Genomic DNA, 18,940 nt, shown 5'->3' on the forward strand with positions numbered 1-18,940 from the left:
CTCCTTTAAAGTCATTGCTTTGTGATCTGCTTGTATTTATCACACTACTGAATCTCCTGTTCACCTGTTTTCTCAGGGTGCTCCAAAAGAAAGTCATGCTGCCCAGACTGCTAATGTCTTGAGATTGGTACTACCAATAGTACAGATAAAGCCTGTTTGGCTAGGTTATTCACCAAAAGCCTATGTTATAGTTCAAGAATCTAAACCTTCATTTCCTCATAAAGATTATTCTTTCCCACATTCTATTTTATTTAAATTTAGAGTAAAAATTCTACTAATCCCTGGAAAATGTGACAGATTGTACTTAATTCTTAAGAGCTGCACTGCTTACCTGTTCAGTATTGATGAGTCAAAGCAAATTTTTGGCTGTTTGATTTGACTGTGTGAGGTGGCTTTGCAAGTTGGTCAGCTGCCTCCAGCTGGGAATGTACCAGGGTGGTCATGGTACCTGGAGAGGAGATGGTTTCATCAGCATCACATCACGGTGAGGCACATTGCCCAGAAGATAGTTGTAAGTCACCTATCTTCCCAGACTCTTCACAGTAAATCCTCTGCCAAAAACATCTGAAAAAGGGACCATAAAGGATTTTCCCATATTTATTTCCTTCATTACCCAAAACCTGATGAACACATTGAAATCTGTAGGATAATCTATCAGTGACTATCTCATTGTCTGGGGCACCCATGCTGAAGTATCTCCAGAGACCTAAATACACACTGTTTAAAGGCCTAATTAAAAACCAATACACATAATAAATACTTCAGCTATTTTTTTTTTATTTTTGAGTCCCTGTAAGAGAGCTGAAGTGAGGGGGTTAGTTTTCTGTATTTTTTTTCAAAGACCATCTCTCTCACAACCAGTATTCCACTTCCCTGAGGCTTCTAGATGTGATTTTATTTATTATTTATAAAGAGGCTAAAGCATCTCTCAGACAGACAGACAGATAGTTCCTCACATCAGGAATTCCCAGCCTATAGTATGAAGCCCTGGGGCCAAACCGACTGCAGAGACAGACAACCACAGCACCACACTGTTTAGCTGAGTTGTGCTTGCATAATCTGGCAGCAAATGTTTAATCTTGTGTTTGTAAAATCACGCCTTGGTACTGAAACAGTTTTGATGCAGTGAATTTGATCAGATGATTTTGCAGCAAAAGGAAAAGATTGCTTATCTGTTCAAATGTCCTCCTCTGTTTCAATGGAGTTCCATAATTAACATCTGAAATAACAATTTAAAAATCCAAACAATTAGCTGCTCACTTTATCAGAGGTGTATAACTTAAAGAGCAAATTATTTACATTTTTCTTCTTTAAATTGAAAAGCAAGGGCAACAGATTTAAAGAATATAAGAAAATGAAACTAAAACAGCAGTCTACAGTTCCAAGTGCCTATGTGAGCCAGAGCACACTTCGTGATCAGCTGGACCTTTCATTTCTCTTGAAAGACTTCAACCATCTTGACCTGTCTTTCAGCATATCCTTCTGCCATTAGCCTTGCATAGAAGCAAAAAACCTTTACCTTCCTTATATTCCATCTATTATCATTACACCCTTAGTATTGCAAATGTAAACACTGAACTTTGAAATGTGTTGACAGTTGTGGGAATTAATCTCTTCTCAGTATGCATACCACAGGTAAATAATAGATTTTAGATATTTCATACTTGCAGTGGAAATACATAGCCATAATTTTCAGGACTGCTTTCTCCATGAGGGAAATGGTAAAACATAGACCATATATTTTTCAGGTCAAATCTTCACTGTTTGACAGTTTTGGAGTTAAGGTCCTTCGTTTGCTTAGTGAGTATTGTCCTTTTTCTGACAGCAAAATTTATTTTCTTTGTTTCTCTTTATCAGATTTTGTACTGACTTTTTTAGTAGTGATGTAAAGGACATTTAATCCAAACTGTCTGAAATTATGAAGTGTAAAAGGAGACATCTATCTCATTATAGTTTTTGGCTCTCTGAAGAGGTACCTGGGGAGGCAGGCATAGTAAGGGGATCCAAGGTGATATCCCATCCATTGGAGGATGAGAAAAGTTTAAGGCTGGGATGAAGTGAGGACTTGGTTCAGGGCCTTGGCTGGGTGTAGGCATGGCAGCAGGAATGCAGAAACCCCTGGGGCCAAGGCATGGTGCCCTTAGCCCTACAGCCAAATCTGTGGCTGGGCAGAGGCAGTCAGCACCCTGACAGGAAGAACAGTGCTCATCTCTGTTCAGCATTACCAAGTACCACAATGTGACATAGTTTAGGTGTTCCTGGAAGACACTCTATGGATGATATTTTGCAGAACGATTTCCCCACCTTTTCCTTTTTTCTTCTCTGCAGAGACTAAGGAGGGTCTACCGCACAGCCCAGCCCCCAGACGACTCCACTAAAGATATGGCAGGAGCAGTTAGCTGTTCCTCTGAACAAAGGAAAGAAGAATTATATAAATCTCACTTTTTCATTCTTAGTGCACTTAGAAAAACTCTCATAGAATAACAATTGCCCTGGTAATTTGTGTCCAACTGATGGCAGGTTTTGCCTTTGAGTCCTGAACTACAAAGACAAATTTAATGCTTGCATATACTATGTATATTCTGGGTCATTTCTTCGACTTTCAATAATCTCAGCATATTGATATCATGTCTTTTCCTCAACAGACATACACTAAGTCAAGAATGACAAGCCCAATCCCTGAGCTATTTCAGATTCTTCTGTCATTTTGTCATTCAGATTCTTCTTCATCCTCACTACTTTTATTAGTTTCTTTATTGAGCATTGAAGTAGGACATTTATTATTTGATGCTGCAAAATACACCACATTAAATTAAAAGCACAATTAACAAAGGTTTTCGTGAATCTGTTTCAACTACAAGGAGCATAAATGTATCGTCCTGAGATCCACCTTGCATATTTATGTTCTGTCAGCTGTTTTTATCAGAAACTTATTTCTGGACCTCTCTCCCAGGCTGTGCTGCCTTTTCCCAGGCCCAAGCACTGGAAAAGTACTCAGTCCATAGAACTGATTCCAGTGTGACGCTTCCACTTTATACATGAAATATAATGAGATGCCAGCGTCCTAAAGAGCAAGAGCGAGATCAGCAAAACCCAGCTGTGAATGAACATAGCTTTGTTAGCTGAAGTATACTTACCAAGGACCTTTCTGCATCTCTGGGGAGAAAGTTCCCCTTGGTGCAATTCCATTTGGTTGAATCAGTTCCGCACCTCCTCATGCCAAGTCTGAACCTGTCTGTGGTCAAATGAGTACTTTGTCATATAGTCATAAACCGATTTCTACATCTGCAACTGTTTGCAGACTCTGACCCAGGGGCTGGTAAAATCACCACATTCCAGACAAGATTTTTAGATCGTTTCTTTTCAAGGGTTTAACATACTTGGCCTCTCAGCTACAATTTTTTTCTACATTAATTTAGATACTAATCACTGACACCATTTGGTCAACATGATGTCATTTAAACTAGAATCTGATCTACTGCACCACAAAGTCTCCAGAGTAATTCTAAATGAGCTAAAAGTGTCTTGGAATTGAGCAAAAGCATGTGTATATAAGCACATTTATGTATTTTCTGATCAACAAGTTTTAAAATCATATTCAAATTCTCTCCCTCTGCTTGCATGCTTAATGTGACCTGTAGACCCATCATGCTATTAGAATTTCATTTCAGGTTTTGCTTTGATCTATACATTTCTTTCTCTGCAAGTAGATCAAAGCCTACAGGATTCGAAACAAATCAGGAGGGGCGGGGGGAGAAAAAGTGGACCACTTTTGTTAAGATACTTTCCATATTATTTCTACAGTCAATTTATTTAAAGAGGGCAGGAGAGCTGGTATGCATGCACAAACAATATATAGGTTCAACTTACTCATAATTAATTGTGAATGGAATCTGGCTCATGAAGTTCAGGAAAACAGCAACACATAAGGCCTCCACTTATTTTATGGGTAACATGTTGTACTTTCTGTCAACTCCAAAAGAAAACAAATACCATTTTCCTGTAGAAATCTTGATGGACTGGAAAAACAATGGTGGGATGAACAGAAAAACAAACAAATTCTACCAAGTGGATGTTGATTTTGCCTCTCTCTGAACAGTGTCCAAGAATTAAATAACTCAGCCATGATGTTATAGCAAGTAGCTGGAACTTTTTAGACATAGATATAATCAAGGTTGTTTTTCTAACATACAGACACAAATTAAAATGAATGAGAAGATGTAATCATTTGCAGAAGTAGGTTTGATATTTCTTTCTGGCAACACTTAATCCACGCACTGTAGACCCTGAGGACCTGTGGACTATTTCTACGGTTTCTGAGAAAAGGAGTTAAAGATGTCATCTCTGCAGTCAATAGGTTTATATTCTCTCAACATCCTCTGGAAAACTTTTAGGGATCCTGAAACTGCACCCTGTGGAACCATAATTCTCCATTTTGTGCTACTTCAAAATTAAGGTACCAGAAATAAATACTACTTCTCAGACAAGGCACCAGAAATAAATAGTGAAATCATTTAAAGGTTTAGTTTTGGAGTGCAGGAGACCACTTTTTTAAGGGACAACACTCTAATCAGCACACTCAGCCTGAGGATAGATTTGTACAGCAGTAAAAAACACCAAAGTCCCCACGTAACCCCTGGTCGCAGGCAGTGAGATGCGTACCCTCCCCGCACATGCTGCCCGGCCCTCTGCCAGCAGCCAGGGTGCAGCTCAGGGCCTTTCATGAGTCTCTGGCCCCTTTCTCAGGGCCCCACATCCCTTTTGCAGCCAGCTCTGCTGTGGCTTCCTCTAACTTCCCACGGCCCTCCCTCACCAGCAACACATCGGAGAGTAGAAGGCGACTCCTGGACATTGAACTGGGAGTTGCTGCGCTAAGACAATGGTAGGTTAATTGGGTTTCAGTCCTCTGCCTGTTTATATGTGAGGCACAGGAAGGCTGACTGTGGGGAAGAAACCTTCATGTACTGAGCGTGTCAGCAGCTTGTATTTCACCTCAGCTGGGAGTTGTGTGGCCTGGCCAAGTGTCAGAGCAGAGACTGTGTAAACAAATGTACAGATGATTTTTTTTCTCTTACACAGCAGAGCTGTAACAGCTGTGTTCATGTTTGCTCAGCATGCTCATGACTGTTGCAGTGACTAGAAAGATTCAGGCTTTGGTTCAATTTTTGGTTTACTTTCCCCTTTGTTTTAATAGAGAGGAAAGAATGGCTTTAACTTCCCTAGGAGCACAAAAGTCCTTCTATATTCCTGTTGACAATTCATCATTGATAGGTTTTTTTTAAGTTTCTTGCAACACATCATCAGATTTCTAAGAATAGATCATTATTAGATCTTACACGATTTTCCAAAACACTGGGGTTTTTTCCCAGTGTCAAGGGATGGGATCAGTTGCTAGAAAATGTGATGCTTTTAGAATCATCATTTTTTATATGGAAAGAGAACATTCTGTTACGCACTGAAGCTTATATCCTGCTGCTACAACTCCATGGATACTATTTTTCAAATATTCTCTTGTTATACTCTGTTATACTTTTTTGATCTTGAAAGGGAAAGAAAATTCCACATCATTCACATTCTCATATAGAGAAATATTAAACTATATGACCCTTACCGAAAGCCTCATTGTTATGACCATATAATAATTAGTATATATATAGCATAATATATATAATTAGTAATATATGTATTGTATTACAAAATATAATAACTATGTGTTCCTAGAGTGCCTCTTTGAAATAGGAGTTCTGTTATTCTGATAATTTTACTGTATTTTTTAAAACTATAGTCACTGTGATTTTTGAAGTATCTGTTTGGGTACTTTGTCCAAGCTACTTTAATCCAAATTTTTTTAAAAATTCATTATGAATTATTATTTGAAAGCAAAATTTTTTAACATTTAAAAAAATATTACATTATGCTTATTATTGATCACATGATAAGTGAATGACACAGAAACTGTATCTTCAGTTTCTTGTACTCATTCCAGTGCCTGGAAGCATTGGTTGATTTTGTCCTCTGCATTTTACATAACATGAGTACCTCTGAGGAAGGAATGTTCATAATCTAATCTGATCTAATGGAAGAGAGCTTAATCACATGGGTGTTTTAAGAAATACTGAATTCATACAAATATGTGTCAGACCAATAACTATTTCATCTGGGTACCACACACAGAGGAAGATTTCTGAAATTATGTATGATCCATTAGATCCCATTGAGTTACTCTATTAACTCCTATCATTTAAAAAGTTAAAAATTTATTATTCTGTGGAGAAAAAAGTATGGAACATACTTTTCTCTCCTAGAGGAGGGAAAATTCATTTTTCTGTTTATATGTGCAGTGAAAAAGGGCAATATTTTGAAGGAATCTGATAATTTAATGAAAAATAATGGTTGCAAAAATAACATAACAATTTGCTAGAAAGTAGTGATGAATTTCTTTAAAGGATAATTTCACTATTGAAATTGAGAAGGTGGTTTACAAGGAGAGTCACTGCCAGTAAGTTGTGATATTCTAGAAAAAATGGCTGAGAGAATGACTCTCAATAGACTGCCACGAGGCAAAATTAGTTCAGTTTTGATTTCGAGAAACTATTTCTGTGATTTTTTTTCAGAGTTTAGGCTTCTATATGAGTGATTATTGTTGCCAGTAAGAATGCTGTAAAGCACTTCCAACCCTAAATTTCCAATAAGTTATTTTATGTGTGAATTTTGTTTTACACTATGAAGTCTGCTAACAAAATGTGCAGAGAGAGTTTGACTAATTCACAGACTAGTAATCTGCAGAGAAAATACTTTCTCTGGTTACCCATGCTACAGTTTTTATCTGGTAAGGTTAGTTAGATTTCTACACTCTCCACCTTCTGTGCTTCATACAGAGAACTCGTCCAGAAAATTTATTAGTTTTGAGAAGACACTGTACTTTTCTAGTCCCCTTTGGCAGAACGAGCTAAACCACACAACTTCACCCTTGGTGAAGCATGAAGGTGACCACAAGAGGAGCCAGAGCACAGAAAAAGTTCAACTATGCCCATTCTGGACTATTTTCCTTAGGAAGGTGTCAGATTGAGCCTTCTAGCTGCACAAGCCAAGGCAGGAGCTATGCTGCACCTTTGCATGGTGAGGGTGACCAAGGGGAGATGAGCAGGGTACTTCACAATGGTGTTCTGCTGATCTGAAAGCATTCCCAGTGGATGATCTGTAAGGTGAGACAGGGAGCTTAGAATCCTAGGCACCTGTGGACAGTTTTGAAAGAGCTGTGGCCTTGAAGCTGGTGACTTAGTTATATTCCCATCTGCCTACTTTTGTTTTGCACGGGGCTATGGCATTGAGTCATTCCTATCAGGATCTGTTATCTAATGCATTGTGCTGGTAAGGCCCAAGACATGAGCAGTTGGGCTGTGCATCTGCTTCTGTGCCAAATTCATCCCAAACAGAATTTAGCATAGTGACCATTGGGCTACTGGTGGATAGCAAAGACAAAACTCCCATTGGCCTTCACATTTCACCTGTTTACATTGTCTAAATACTGGAAACACAGGATCTTTATGAACATTAGCAAGACAGAAGAATGGAGAACAGAAATATGAAGAAAACTCAGTAGCAGCTTTGTCAGGGCTGATGCAGTGGTTAATATGTTTCTTCTACTCTTTAACTGGGGAAGAGCTTTCATGACTGTATGGCCAGTCTTTGCGAGCGAAGATTTGGGAAAGGTCTTTACCCTTCGAGCCTGTGCAGTGGATTTTTTAGGTGAGACACAGTGTGCGCTGAACTGAGCCCAACCTTTAATCCTGAGGTTCATCTGCCGAGGCCAAGCAAGCTTGGACAGTGGCAGCGAGGTCCTCTGGACGTAGGTTTGTTTAGAGTGACCTTCTCTTAGATGGATGGCCTTACAGGGCTGACGAGCTCCATCTGCCCGGGGGAGTTCCCTGACTGGGAATCGAACCCGGGCCGCGGCGGTGAGAGTGCTGCATCCTAACCACTAGACCACCAGGGGGCCCCACTTTCATGATTAAAGCCCTTTATATTGCCCTACTGGTCTAGTCAGCCAGCAAAGATTCTTTCACGACACTCCAATGACTTACAAGAGCAGCAGCCTTGCCTATAACTAGACTAAATCCAGAAAACAACTCTTAAACTACTCTGTGTAACAGCAGCCAAATTCCACACACCAGTTAGAAAATTCACACAACATAGAGATCATCTGAGTGCTTGAGTGTTCTGATACTGACAAATATATTCAGTTATTCCACTTTAATTTGCTGCAAAGTCTGGGCAGAGCTTGAAATATATTCACTTCCAGACTCAGCTACAGGATAGGCAGCAGATAAGGTTCCCTTCACAGGATACCTTTCAACACCACCTATACTTTTCTTTGGGCTGTTAAGATCTAACTTGACAACAGTTCGAGGATAGCCTATTGTTTTTAAGTTTATTATGTTAGGAGTAGGACAGATTTTCTGCTCTTATTTCACTGTTTTTATAAATTTTAAAAAAATTGTTGCTGATACAAAGATAACCTTCATCAGAATTTCATTTTACACAATAATCTTTTAATTAATTGATTTCCTGACAATTTCCTTTAAAATAGAAGCACAAGATATGTCTTGTGAAATGCCCATGTGTTGCAATCACAAAGAACTCTGAGGTTGTGATGCACACCAGTTCTTCTGCAGGAGGACTCCCAGCAGCTGCTCAAGACCTGAATGTTCACTTTTCATTACTAAAACTGGCTTTTTTATTATTTTTGTGCCTTCTTGCCCATGCAGTGCAATCTCTGATTCAATGTGCAAAGTACTATTCATATGAAACCAGCTCTGTGCACTAGCTATTTTAAAAAAGAAAAAGAAAATATTTTAGTCAAAATATTATGATGTATTTGCTGATGCAAAGACCTCATTATATTGTTGTAGTTGTTAAGAACAGAGGAGACAACTCTGCTATGGAGCAGTGTACTTAGAAACCAATGTGTTTAAATGTTAACTCAGATGAAACCATCTATCTAAGTAGTCAACACAAATACAACCTAGAGCATCTTAGTTTTATTTTTTACTTACTATATGTCTAAAGGAGGCTGCTCACTTACAAGTCTCATTTAAGAACAACTCTGTGTGGTACAGCACCACAGGAGTCACGTATTGAGGCCTATTATACCAAATGTGGGCAACGTGATTTGTAGTTACAGACATATATTTACATAATTATATATATATCTATGTGTGTTTAATCATAGTTGCAAAGAAAAATACCATCTTTTTAAGTTCTTGACAAAAAACATAGGACCATGAAAGTTAAGACAAATCATTGACATGGAAGGGATTTGACAAAATGTTGAGCAGCTTCCTGATCTGTTTTCCCAAATGTCCACAGTCATATTACTTACCTATTTTGAAAACCGGATCCCCTTATAAGGTCTAGGCTTTCAGGCTGTTGGAGCCTTTGAGGATTTACTCAATGCAGTGAGAGACTACCAGGATGCCAGCATTTATTTCCTAAGTCATGCAATTACCTTCAGAGCTGTGAAAGCCAAAGCATGTCTGCTGAGTCACAAAATGATTGAGGTTAGAAGGGTCCTCCTGCTCAAAGCAGGATCACTGAGGGGAGCCTGCTTGGGCCATGCAGAGTTCAGTCTTTTGTATCTCCAAAGATGGAGAATCCACAGCCTTTCTGGGCAACCTGTTCACTGACTTTTGTAAGCCCTGTAGCCTTTATTCAGAGTAGAAGTTTCATTGAAGTCACCAGTATATTCACTTCTAGTCCCCCTCGACCTGAGATGAGAAAATGTGCTGACAGCAAGTCATATGAGATAGTGAACAGTCAGCTGGAAAAATGGCATAGACCCCAGGCATATATATTACTAACAAAACATAGGAACCAACTGACAAAGTGCCTAATATTAGAAAGTTTTTTTAAAGTGGCTGTGTGGGAAGAAGATGTACTATACAAAGGAAAAGTATATTATCACTAACATCTCATTTGACTGGCAGTTGCATCACAGTTAGCACAGTTGCACACATATAGCACTGGCATTAACCCTTTAATTGCTGATGTTCTATATCTTTTCAGAGCTGTTTCATCCTCAGTCCACTAATTAAAGACCTGCAATGCAAAACTGTGAACTGTTTTCTGCTATGAAGTATGTAATATGATGTCTAAACACTCAGTCTGTTTCTAAATCTTCAGCTTTTATAGTTATCAAAGCAATCTTCCGGACCACACAAGTGGCAGTATTCTTAAACACTCTGTTCATAAAAGCTTTTCAAAATCCTTTTTTTCTACCATTGTCCTAGAATTTGATAGTGCTTTACAACAATACCAACAAAACTCAACACATGTTTCTCAGACTTAAGAAGAAAAGCTCTGTAAGTCGTTGCTATAACTCCTGATAACAACAGCTTAGTAGAAAACATCAGTTTTCGCTCTATATCTGTGGTGCTTATTTTTTTAAAAAGTAGAGATTTTTAAGTATCATTATAACTAAAACAAGAAGATGCAAAAAACGAGCTCGAGAGTCAGAGACACATCCTCATAGAGGTACAGGCAATGCTCTAACTTTATTCCAAAAATACACACATTATCAAGGGTCCTACAGGGTTCACACGCTCTATTCTAACTTTCTATTGGTTACATTCACTTTCACACACTATATCTATAACTTCATTGGCTCTACTAGCCAAGGTACATTTTCAGGCCCCCCCATCTTCTGGTTTCTCACACCCTGGATAACAACATCCTTCCTTGTTTTCCTCTATGCAGCTTTCTGATATCTGCTGCTCAAGGACACACATCTGCTGCTGGAGAACACAGGTCCCTACCGTCCAGCACGCAGGCCGAATTGTGCAAGCAGGCCTGATGCAGTATATGTCCTGCATCATCTAAGATTTTCTCAACATATAACCACCTTCCTAGTTTTTTCTTTGAGATTTTAATGTTCATTTCTAGTGTCATTCCCAGTTATAGACAATTCTGGAAAAAATATTTTTGATACAGCTATTTTAAAATAAAATTTAAGCAAAATAAAACATTGCATGTATGGATGACCAGAAAATATTCTCTTTGCAGTAAAATTGAATTTTAATGTGAATCACAAAAAAAGCATTTTGTCCTGAAAAAAAACTATATGTGTAAGATTGCTGACATTTTCTGATGAACATAATTTTGGTGTAAAATTCTCAGATAGTTAAACTGATTAACATTTCTTGCTAATGTTTTCTAAATCTGAAAAGAGAATTATATCACAAGAGACAGCAACTTTTAGTCATAAGATATAACATCTAAATCCACTTTAGCTGGAGATATACCTGAAGTTGTATACATCTTTATCTGGATCACTGCTCACAGTACAAATGTTTCTCTACAATAAGCAAACAACTTCTACATGAAACATTTTCAATTGTATTAGGAATAGGATCAACACTATGTCTTCTGCTGCAGACTGTAACAGCTCCCTCTAACAGCTACTAATCTCTGCAGAACAGACCTCTCAGACACAGAAAGCAGCAGTATCCCAAAAGCAGAAGCAATCATAGTGGCATAAGTCACACTCATTAAATCCAAATAGCCACAGTTTCAATACAATTCTATTTCAGTTCAAATTTCCAGTCCTCGAGCAACTGAAGCATAGCCTTTGGAGCATGTATTGATATGAGCATGTGTCCTAGTTAGGACAACTGAGACCAGTTCATCATGGCATGAGTGTAACCCAAAACTGTGTATTCTATAGCCTTCCATGCCATTTCCCAGAAACTGTTGTCAACAGACTATTCGCACCCTCTGCCCATAGAGCCTGACTCCTCAGGCTATAAACTAGGTGTTAAGAGGCCTGTGAGATAGGAGGATGCTCTTGTCCTCACACCCTTTGTGGAACTCCCCGCCCTGAAGGAAGCACTGAGCATTTCTGCCTGAACTGGAGGATATATAATCTTGGAGTCTTGGAACATTTTTCAACCACTCTGTGGGATCCAGAGAAAGACTGCAACAGCTCTTCCCCCAGCATCTCACTGCAATCACCACTTTGACCAGACTGCAACAGCTCTCCCACCAGCAGGTTCTTCCCCTCTCCCTTTACTTTGGACTCAAGCGGGGCCCAAGGAACACCACGTTGTTCATGCCCCAGGGTACTGGGTTATACATTTGGGTTTTGTGGGTTAAGACCAATTGTTTGTTTGATTGATTGTACTACTGTATTATTTTAGTAAATTGTTATTCTGACTTATAATCTCTCCTTTGAGTTGAGTTCATTTCCCCTGCTGGTTAACTCTTAAACCAGCACAGCATGATATTCAAACTCAGCTTTTACACCTGAAGTGTCAGTGCTCATGTTCATTTTAATCATTTATGACCATTTGCTATTGCTTCAATAAGCCTCACAGGTCTTTTATTTTTTGTGGACTTCAGAATACAGTGAGGTGTCAAACCTAATTTTTCTCACAGCTCCTGCATGCCAGTATTTTACCATCAGAGGATATATTGAACTGAATCATTATGCTATTTCCATCACCAAAATGAAAAAAAAAATTCTGTAGGGTATCCTCATCTTCAAACAGATGGTAAACGTTTCTAAGAAATGCAAAACAGTGTAGTTCAATAGCACAAGGTACTGCAGAGTTTCATGATCATTATATGTTTTGTTCTTGAAGTTGTACTTTACGGTAATTGCTTACAAAAGTTATGAAAATGCCAAGTCATGTTGGAACAAAACAGGAACTTACTTTGCAACATGACCTCAACTTGCCAATTACATGTAAATTTTTGCTATCAATTCCTGCAGGTGTTGGTTAATTTACTGTCAGCGCCTCCATCCCAGCACCTTCATTCAAAGCTGGTGAACTTCATTTGGTGGAGAGCCACAGCCACAGTAAGAATTCATGAGAAAAATTCTACATGTGCACACCTGAGTATGTGCACACGAGTGTGCCTATGTGTGTGCGAGCAATCAGGACTCCCTAGAGCATGAGTTGCTGAGAGGTGGTTTAACGCCTCCTCCTACAGGTTTTGGCAGACTTGGACCAGCTCTGTCACAGCCTGGTAAATGTCACCCTCTGTGGTAGTGAGCCTCACAAACCCGCATCCCCACTGTCAGCACTGCAGATGATAAGCCTCTGGCAGAGGGACAGGGTTAGGCAGCTCAGGGAGAAGCACCTGAGATTTTTCCGGAGATTATTGCAGTGACCAAATCTGCAGGAATCCTGCTACCAAATATTTCTTTGGAAAAGGAAAAAAGTTGTCAAAGTTATACAGAGCAAAGTCATCATCATCATCATCATGGCTGGGCTTCGTGAACGAAGATTTGGGAAGGGCTCTACCCACGTTTGTTGCAAGTGCGCTGGTGGCTAAAAAGGCCAATACGAGACAGGCATGTCTGATTGCAAAAGGCACAGCAGAAAGACTCCTTAGGTGGTATATTCTGCAAGGCACGATTCTTTCTGCGTTGTCTTTTCTCCTCAAGAGTGACCCTGCGTGCGTTCTCAAAGGCATCAGCAGCGTTATAGATGGTGTGTCTCCAGACCTCCCGATTGGAGGCCAGAGTAGACCAGTTATGTTGATCAATATGGCCAAGGCCGAGATGTTGTTTCAGGGAGTCCTTGTATCTTCTCTTCGGGGCTCCTCTCTTGCAGCAGCCGGTGGCAAGTTCACCATAGAGCAGGATCTTAGGGAGGCGGTGGTCCTTCATCCTGGAGACGTGCCCTGCCCAGCGCAGCTGTGTTCTCAGCAACATGGCCTCAATACTTGTGACAGCTGCTTGTTCTAGAACAGATGTATTGGTCACATAATCTGACCAGTGGATGTTTAGGATCGAGAAGAGACAGCGCTGGTGGAAGCGTTCTAGGAGTCGCAGGTGGTGGCGGTAGATGACCCATGATTCGGATCCACACAAGAGAGTAGACAACACTATGGCCGGGGGGGGCTGAGCTCCTGCCCGCGCTGCACGCTGGAGGGGGAAGACCGTGCACCCGCCCACGCTGCACCACAGGACAAAGTAATACCTCTAAAAATGCAGGCCCTTGGTCTCACCTTAGGGGTGTGCTACTAGGAAAAACACTCTTAAAGAGTTCTTGATTATATAGTAATTGGTTATACTAGTAATTGGAAATTAAGTAAATACTTAAGTACTTAATAGAGCATTATGTTGAATGGTTAAGTACATATCCTCGTAGCTAATGGAATCTGTGCACTTTCAGCTCATTGGTATCTATGTGGGCCCTTCAAAGATGGTATGTACAAATTCATCTTTCAAGTTCAGGTGGCGGATGAGGGGCTGGGAGAGAAGTTGAGATGCGAGAGAGCAGACGGGAGGAGATCAAGAATGTCATTAACCTTATAATAGATTAAAGTAGTTCTCCTGTCATCACACACCAAACAGATCTCCAGTGATAGCTTGAACACCGAGAACTGAGGATTGTGAAAGTTCTTACATCTTCACTGACAGGAAGTTTCTATACTAATTATTCCAGTTACAGCTTTTAAAACATTAGGCATTGTTCCCCTAAGGCAAATAATTGCATATATGAATTTGTCAATATTTTTGATAATCATACCAATTCTGTCTTGCATTTTATGTATTACAGAAATTATATATTGATATATCATAATCAGAGTTTTAAAATATGTATTGTCCAAACATGCAAAGAGATACCTAATTTTCTTACCATTTTCAAAAGTATTAATACTGGAGTTTACATATGCACATGCCTGTGTATGTTGGCAAGGGCAGTGATATAACCTCTGTGTAAATAGTTGTAATATAATGAAAAAAAGTAGAGATCAAGGTAAGACAAAAATCATGCTGCTAGGAGGTAGCATCAAGCTTGCTATTGAAGTGCTGCTGCTTTGACTGGTTTTTTCTCTACAGTTTTGCAGACAACAGAAGACAAGTGAAGTTACTGGAGCAGCAAATAAACAAGAAATAGAAAGGATAAGATCAAACCACAACTTATCCTGAAAGGAGATAGCCAATGTATTTCTGTTTCTTGTGAAAGTCAAAGCTCATGGGCAAAATATCACACGTACCGAAGATGTGTCTGCATAGTTCCATGTGCATACAAAGTTACATGTAGAAGTTTCATGTGACAAGATGTTAACTTCATCTGCTTATATTGATGAGATAATGTGGCAGATGAAGTCATAGAAAAGAAATTGGAAGAACAATCTTCTTGGCCGCTGTTCCAACACATGGCCATTGTGTTTTTCCCTTACTCCTTCTTTTCTTTTTAGATAATAATGTAAGTCCCAAGCTCTTGACAGAGCGTGCTGCATAGTTGCAGAATGCTTTGCTCTGTGGGATTCCAAACTAGTTGAAATTTCTTGGCTTTGACATAATAACAATAACAGATATACCCATTACACTACTTTTATAAATGCAAGTGCATTTTCAAAAACTGAATATCACCCTTTCCTGTTTGCTTTGCAGATGAGCTGTGGTATACCAATGGAATTTAACCTTATGCCAAATTTTGGATCCTTGCAACACTGCTCAGGGACTATGAAAGGTTCGACCAGATGAACTTCTGAAGTCCCTTCCAAAATGGGCTGATTCATGATTCCATGATTTATCAAAGGGAATTTGGACCTCTATAGGGCAAGCAACAACAAAGATTGAAGCAGCAAGCCAAGCTGACTCCGCAGGTGATGGATTTCAGTAGGGCTCTAGAAAAAGTTTTTTGGTCCAACATCTGTGGATATAATTTTTCCTATTTTGTTTTACCAAATGTTCAGTAGAAAAAACCAGAGGATTTTACGGAATAACTTATCACTTAGAGCAACAATGGGAAGCAGAATGGAGGTCATCTTACCAGGTTAAATATTTAATGAAACACAACTTCTATATTAATGGTATTTCTCCCATTGATCTTAATAAATGTAGTGATAAAATTGAAAACATGAACAGATTTCTGTACCTTGTGCATTTCCTTTTCTGAATTAACAATGAAGAGGAATTATTTTATAAAGTGCTTATTGCCCTTTAACAAGAGGTTTGGACAGCCAAACAAGGCAATTAAAGGCTCAATAAAAAGGAACCAAAGAAAGTTAACTGAAGGAATCAGGAAAAAATAAGACAAGAAAATAATCTTCTCTGCCTGGATCTTCCTGATCTTCCTGGACCTCTGAGTCTAGACTGAGATAGAGATGGGAAATCCTCCATTGTTCTCAGGTAGCATCCTCAAGATCTTGAGTAGTTGGTGAAAAGCACTGTAAAAGAGATGTTCAATACTTTTGGTAGCAGATTATTTAAAAACATAATCCAGCTGTGTAACTTGGTAGCTTGGCAAACTATTTGTCTTGTTTTCCAGAATCACTAAAAACATACCTTTATATATAAATATATATATACACATATATATATATAACCTTTCACAAGGATTAGCAGACATCATAGTTTGAAAAATAATCTTAAGCTTAAGTGAAAGTATCTTCGTCTGTGAAGTCACTACAATAATCAGGTTTAACATGCTACCTGCAAATCAGACAGGATTCAAGCAGTTTATATTTGCATTATCTCTTTGTATGGTTTTTCCCTCTCAGATAAAAAGGTATTTCACATAATATTTAAGACAGCTTCAGTTTATGTGGTATAGGCTAGAAATCTAGGAAAATTTTCTTCCCGCTGTCCCCCACTGTAAGAAAGACAGAGTCCGAATGGAAAAAAAGTCAATTAGCCTTACAAAAGAATCTAGCTGGCCAAGCTGCATTCCTACCGAATGGCCCATCAGAGGCTGGGGGGAGAGGGGAGAAGTTTTGGGAGGGGGTGGCTGGCTCTTCTGGGAGGGAGAGATCAGATTGGGGAGTTCTCTCTCTGGGACAGAGACAGAGTCTGTGTCCGGGCACTTTTGGAGAGGGGGCCTGGAAGCCGGTCTTTCTGGCTTTTCATCCTGGTGAGGCCTGACCACCGGCCCCGATTGGCTCACGCGCTGCCTTGTGACTCCAGCTGGGACCTACTGGGTTTTCATTGGAGAGTCTCCGTGCTCGCTGGGAGAAAAGGAGGAGCTTTGGGGCGCCATCATCTGAGAACAACGGTGAGTCCTGTGGGGGTGGACTGCTTTTCCTCCTACCCTTCTCCCATTAGGGGAAGGGTCTCCGTTTTCCTTTCGGCTTCTCCCGCGACCCGAGACCACCCCCAGACCCCCTTCCCGCGCGGTGACCGCCAGAGCCCGACAGCGCCCCCTGCAGGCCAACACCGAGCACGGCAGCTCTGCTCCTCCGGCGATCCAACAGCGCCCCCTGCCGGCCGTGATTAGAACTGCGCTAGAGACAGAGAAGTATTCGTTCAGATTTTTTTTGGTTGTTTTTCTTTCTATTGTTTGAAGGGGACTTTTTTGGGGGGTACAGGACTATTGCCTAGTTTTTTTGTGTTCTGTTACTGTTCTTGCCAACATACATATATCTTTTCATAAAGGGTTGTTATTTCTTCTGTTTTTTTCCACACTTCCTCGATTAAAGCCCCTTAATTTTGAATTCACAATTGCTGAGAGAGAGGAGTTTGGTTTGTCTCATAACTCATCCTCTTTAGCAAACTTTCTAGTCTCTTCAAACTGAGACATTATGGTTTTGTGACTTGGAGGAGTGCATATAAAGCTAAGAATGCCAGACTTCCTCTAAAAGCAAAACATTTTCACAGACAAAGCCAATGACTACTTTTTCAGAAGAAAGTGGAAGTAACTATGGAGGAAATTGTCCCACATGCTGTCTCTAACACAAGACCCCTCCGGCATCACCTCTCCACTGTTGTTGGGCAAATCCGAAGGTTATCATCACTGCACCTAACAGCTTGACACATTATTTCTTTTTCTTCTTTGTCACTAATACCTTACTTGGCTGTAGACATCAGGAGAGAAATATCTTCATTGCCACACACAATCCATTGCAGATACCGTCTCTGTGTTACCTAACAAGGTATGTTTGTTTCATTCACAATTTGAAATAATGCAGGGCACAAGTCTGTCTGTTTGTGAAGACCTTGACAGGGTTGAGGGGTGCTTCTGTCTGCAGAGCCCCTGGATCACTGTAAGCTGGGATCTATCCAGGACTCTGGCCTCCCACCAGGACACTGGGCATATGCCACTGCCCAAATGGGAGAGATTCTTCTGTATTTCTACACTTTTACATGATGCTGTGGAGCACTGCTTCCCACCAGGGTCCTGCTCCAATTGGTTTCATTCTGTAAGGATTATCCTTACCTGGATGGCTTTGAGCACACAGAGCTCAAGCACAAGAAAGGTACCATTTATATACTTCTGGTTTACAACATACTTTCTTTGGGAGGCTCACCTATATGATTCATTGAATTTCATCAGATGCAAGAGACCTAAGCAGATGTCACTTGCTGCCCCATAAGTTCAGGTCAAAAGTTAGTCTAATAGATACAAAAATCTCCAGGTTTGAGCCATGCAGTGAATTTTCTATTGGCCTCAGAAGTTCAGAGATCCTAAAAGTACCGCTAGGCATTGGGAAACATCGGGGAATTAAATGTAGGCTGGATGAGCAAGTTATTAAGGCAAATTTAGACAGGCCAAAGTTTCCTGTACTTAGAAAAGGTGAACATGGCTGTTGTCTGTGCTAGTGATGGAATTAAACTGAGATAAAGTGTTGTTTTAAGTAATTTGCTGCTAGTTGTAATGATGCTTCATTGCCACTGCATTAGCAGATAAGTGACTCATCACTTAGGCTATGAGCAACTGGCTTTTCAAGCCACTCTTTCAAGTGGGCAGAAAGTCAGCTGCTGTGATAAGCATGATTTAGTCTCTGACTCCTAGATCAGCATACCACTCTAGGAGCTTATAGCTGAAATATGATGAGCACAATCTGGTTTAAATTAGCCCTGATTACAGATAACTTTCCATTAAATTTTAATGTACAACTCAGAGCAGGTTGGTCTTCTACAGCACCTTGTTTGTTTGGTACAGTGAGTACAAACAACTTATTGAGGCAAAGATTAAAATGAAGA

General features: G+C 39.9%; 1 protein-coding gene and 1 long non-coding RNA gene across 2 annotated transcripts in view; one reads left to right on the forward strand and one right to left on the reverse strand.

The window, feature by feature from the left end:
• Positions 1 to 2,335, reverse strand: part of ZNF366 (zinc finger protein 366) — a 70,272-nt gene extending 67,937 nt beyond the window's left edge. The window contains exons 1-2 of the mRNA XM_039384543.1: positions 2,305 to 2,335; positions 332 to 448 (exon numbers count right to left, since the gene is read on the reverse strand). The gene's annotated coding sequence lies outside the window, so the exon portion shown is untranslated. The remainder of the gene's footprint in view (positions 1 to 331; positions 449 to 2,304) is intronic.
• A 2,467-nt stretch (positions 2,336 to 4,802) lies between these two features.
• LOC120323871 lies at positions 4,803 to 15,887 on the forward strand. Its single transcript, XR_005564784.1, has 2 exons — positions 4,803 to 4,882; positions 15,410 to 15,887. It is a non-coding gene; the product is annotated as an uncharacterized LOC120323871 (long non-coding RNA).
• Positions 15,888 to 18,940: the final 3,053 nt, after the last annotated feature.

The sequence above is a fragment of the Pipra filicauda genome, unplaced genomic scaffold (genome assembly GCF_003945595.2).
Source record: "Pipra filicauda isolate LSUMZ 115617 unplaced genomic scaffold, ASM394559v2 scaffold35_size7292922_pilon, whole genome shotgun sequence".
Lineage (NCBI taxonomy): Eukaryota > Metazoa > Chordata > Aves > Passeriformes > Pipridae > Pipra > Pipra filicauda.